The 4,468-nt window shown below is 42.1% G+C and overlaps 1 non-coding gene across 1 annotated transcript; it reads left to right on the forward strand.

Annotated features, from left to right (window-relative positions):
* The first annotated feature begins 2,133 nt into the window (after positions 1 to 2,133).
* On the forward strand, positions 2,134 to 2,204 carry TRNAG-GCC (transfer RNA glycine (anticodon GCC)). The gene has a single exon. It is a non-coding gene; the product is annotated as a tRNA-Gly (tRNA).
* The last annotated feature ends 2,264 nt before the right edge of the window (positions 2,205 to 4,468 follow it).

Below are 4,468 nucleotides of genomic sequence, written 5' to 3' on the forward strand. Positions count from 1 at the left end.
GTATCTCTCCTTCACAGGATGGACTCACCTTTCTCTTTCTCTTTCCCATTTCCTCTTTGGAAGCATGCATACTTTCAAGTGCTTCATTGCGGATCTTTTTGATTTCTGTCCTATCTTTCTTGGTTGGCTTTTTCTACTTTCCAGACTAAGCAAAACAGCATCCTCCCCTGCATTGTCCCACCCATCCCCTTGGCCTTTACTATTGTCAGTTATTTAAAATCTTGAAATGTGTTCTCATTCTGGGGCTTTTATTCTTGGGTGTGAAAATTGGTCAGCGCTAATGTTCCTTAGCACTATGCATAGCATTGCTCCTCTTCAAAGCACTTCACCAGATTAACTAATTAATCCTCTCAACACCCCATGTCCTCTGGGACAATTAATAGTTGGCTAACAATAGGAAGGAGAACAAAAATGAATCTTAATCTTTTTATAGTGTCTTCAAGCTTTAAAGCACACACCCCACCATTAGCCTGAATACAGGGTAGGGCAGAGCGAGGGGAGAGGAGAGACCTTGGAGAGGAAATTGTCTGCCTCCTTTCTGAAATTCTCCATCAAGAACTTTGGTGCAAGTTCTTTAGGGGATAAACTGTGTGGAGCCAGCTTTGTCTAAGGGCTTGAGATGAGCTTAATTCTAATCCTAGTCTTCCTCTGGTTTAGAATACTAGGATGTGAGAGGATTCAGACCTTAGAGAGACAACAGTTCAGCGCCTTCACCTTACAGTTGCAAAAGCTAAGGCAGAGAGGAATCCCTGGTGGTGCAGTTAACACGTTCGTCTATTAAGGTTGGAGGTTTGAGTATAACCAGAGGTACCTTGGAAGAAAGGGCTGATGATCTGCTTCTGAAAAGTCAGTAACTGGGGGGCAGGACAGGAATAAAATCTAACACAGGGAAAGGTGAGGAGATTATTTTAAGGTCACACAGGGCTAGATTTGTCTGTGTCTTGGCATGCCCTTGGCTTCTCTGTGAGACGGGATGTCTGCTCACCTTGAAGGTCTTATGAGAATATTAATTAGTTGCGTCAGTGGCCAGCCCTGGGATTAGCTATTGGGCTGGTGCAGCGTCTGCTGGTGGGTTCCTGAGCGAAGGGGAAGTTCTTTGCTCTAGCCAGCCCAGCCGTCACGTCCAAGAAAGATAGAAGAACCACTGTTGTGCAAAAATGCTCTCTCAGTACATTTTGGGAAAATGAGATATAGACTACATCATTTATCTTAAAAGAGAGTCAATGGATATTTGATTTAAACAAACACGCCATTATGGTACTCGCTGTAGCAAATTCTGTAATTATAAGTTTTATGGCAACTCCCATTACTAAACCATTTTCATCCTTCTCCTTGCTGTTTGAAAAATTGTAAATTGGGATGGAAAATCTTCACGGCTCGACCCTGCCTGGTAGAGAATGGATGGCTTCTGGGAGCACAGGGAAGGCAAGAAAATCTCATTAGCTGCCTCTGAGTTATTGTTAAATGGGAAGAAATGTAAGCACATTCCTTTTCCAGTTTGCAAAAGGGTTGAATGTTCCTTTTCTCTGTATTGTGAAATTGTGAAAAGGAGGCAGAAAGACCTCATTTTCAAAGCTGCAGAGAATCACTAGGAATTGTTGGGGGAAAAATGCTTTATGCCTTCGATGGCGCGGTTTATGATTTCAGCATCTACCCTGCTAATGTTTAAGCCTTACATTTTCCTCTGCTCTGTAGCTTGATCATTGTATCCTTGGAATTCTGGGTTTTTGGGGTTAGAAAAAGCAAGGAGAACAAAAATGAATCTCAGTCTTTAGTAAATGTCTTCAAGCTTCAAAGCACAATTCCCATCGTTAGCTGGAATACAGGGTAGGGCAGAGTGAACGAAGAGGAGAGATCTTGGAGAGGAAATCCTTAGGCGAGAGAGGCTTGGCACCCATCTCGATTGGTGGTCATTTTTGAGGGGGTAGGTCCTGGCCTCAGGAGTTCAGGGGATCAAGTTGGTTTTGTGTAGGGTTGATACAATGCCACATGCCAAGAGATGTCTGACATGTACGTCTTGAGGACACATGGTTCTGGAACAGCGTTCAAGACACTTAAAAAATCTTGCGTCACCCTGTCTTGATATTCTGGCTTTTGTTACTCAATCATGAGTAGGCTTCTTACCATCAGGGGGCATTGGTGGTTCAGTGGTAGAATTCTCGCCTGCCACGAGGGAGACCTGGGTTTGATTCCCACCCAGTGCACCTCCTGCACAGCCATCACCTGTCTGTCAACAGAGGTTTGCATATCACTATGATGCTAAGCAGGTTTCAGTGGAACTTCTAGGCTAAGATGGACTAGGAAGAAAGTCCTTGTGATTTGCCAGAAAACCAGCCATTGAAAACCCTATGGAGTACAGTTCTACCCTGACACGCGTGGGGATGCCAGGAGTCAGAGCTGACTCAAAGGCAACTGTTTTGTTTTTTTTTTTAAAGAGTCAAGCGCAGGTAATTATTTTATCTTGATCATTATCTAATCTGAACAACAATATTTTATGGCCAAGAAAACCAAAGTTCAGTGAGGCTAAGCCATTTGACCAGTGTCATAGAACTAGGGCCAGTGCTCAGAGTGGTGCACAGATCTATCTGAAATCAAAATCCAGCCTGTGCACCTGCTGTCCAAAGCAGCTTTCTTTTGTCAATGAAGTGTGCCTAAAGCTGTTCAGACCACCACCTGAGAGTTAAGGCAGTTGTATCTCCTTTTATAACAGACACAATTATTCGAGAGACAAACGGCTAAAACGTGCACAATCTGCAGGAAAGAACTTCTGGGCCGCTTGGAGTTTTTTGCTGAATACCAACATCTCCTCAAAGGCAAGGAATAGCAATTATGATAAAAGAGACTAGAAAATAAAAGGAATAAACAGTGTGGAGATTGCTCTGGAAAAACTGTAGCCCATCTTATATTTCCGTTTTGATAATGACTCCTGGTCTTCCCAGGGGGCTTTGGAGCATGTATATTATTTTAAAACACTTTCTGAACTTTAGTGTTCTCACCTCTTTTGCAAGGGCAGCCGTAATTAAGGGAAGACTCTCTTGACTGCAGTGAGTGGTACAATTAAACCTGTTAACCAGCTGACATTCTAAGCCACCTCTTGATTGAAAACAATGTGTGAATGAGCTCTGACGTTATGTGTAAGGGGTTTTGGGATATCTCATATTTTTCTGGAAGCTGCTTGGAGTGTTTTACTTTTGATTTTCTTCAGTTTAGCTGGTGTTGAAAATAATAATGTAAATTTAGAGTGAAATATAATTTCCATTACCATTTTACAACATCCATATGCCTAATGGAAACCCTGGTGGCATAGTGGTTAAGGGCTGCAGCTGCTAACCAAAGGGTCGGCAGTTCAAATCCGCCAGGTGCTCCTTGGAAACTCTATGGAGCAGTTCTACTCTGTCCTATAGGGTCGCTATGAGTTGGAATCAATTCGATGGCACTGGGTTTGGTTTGGTTTTGGTTATATGCCTAATAATGGCTGGGAATTGATCTTGGAGTCACGCCCAAGTTAAACTACTTATTGGATTAGGATGAATTTGACATTAATGATATGGCTGAGAGAACCTAGGAACCCAATTCTTTGTCTTATTTCTTATTCATAGGGCTTCCCACATCTGCCGGTAAAAAAAAAAAGGTTCCCTTAAATTAGAGGAAAGAATTGACTTTTAAATTCCCTTTGAAACTTGATCTAGAACCCTCCTGATCTTGGGATTACAGTGTTTGATTATGGCTGTACAATATTAGCTATGGCAACAAGAAGAGAAAAGGCTGTCTTCATCATCATGACACAGGCTTCTTCCCAGAGCTATCAGAGAGTTCTGGAAAAAGCCCTGTGGAAGATGTCGCTGGTGAGAGCTACCAATATACCCCTGAACTAAGGGTGAAGGGAAAACATGTGTGTTATAAATTGTACCGATGCTGTGATTTAAAGTAATATTTTATCATTTGAAGGATCTAAAATTCTGCTAAACTATGTCATAACTAACAAACATTTATTAAGCCCGTACTATGTGCCAGGCACTAAACTAGGTACTAAGGAAATAAAATTAATTAAGGAACCCGAAAACCCATCGCTGTTGAGTCGATTCCAACACATAGCAACCCTATAGGACAGAGTAGAACTGCCCATAGGGTTTCAAGGCTGTAACCTTTACGGAAGCAGACTGCCACATTTCTCCAGCGGAGCAGCTGGTGGGTTCTGACTGCTGACCTGTTGGTTAGCAGCCGAGTGCTAAACCACTGTGCCACCAAGGCTCCTTAATTAATAAACAGTCCCTGTATTCAAAGAGTTTTTTTTTCTTTCTTTCTGTTTTATTATTGTACTTTAGATGAAGGTTTACAGAACAAAGTTCTCATTGAAAAAGTTAGTACACATATTCTTTTGTGACATTAGTTACCAACCCCATGACATGTCAACATTCTTCCTTTTCGACCTTGGATTCCCTATTATAAGCTTTCCTGTCCCCTCCTG

The sequence above is a fragment of the Elephas maximus genome, chromosome 11 (genome assembly GCF_024166365.1).
Source record: "Elephas maximus indicus isolate mEleMax1 chromosome 11, mEleMax1 primary haplotype, whole genome shotgun sequence".
Classification (NCBI taxonomy): domain Eukaryota; kingdom Metazoa; phylum Chordata; class Mammalia; order Proboscidea; family Elephantidae; genus Elephas; species Elephas maximus.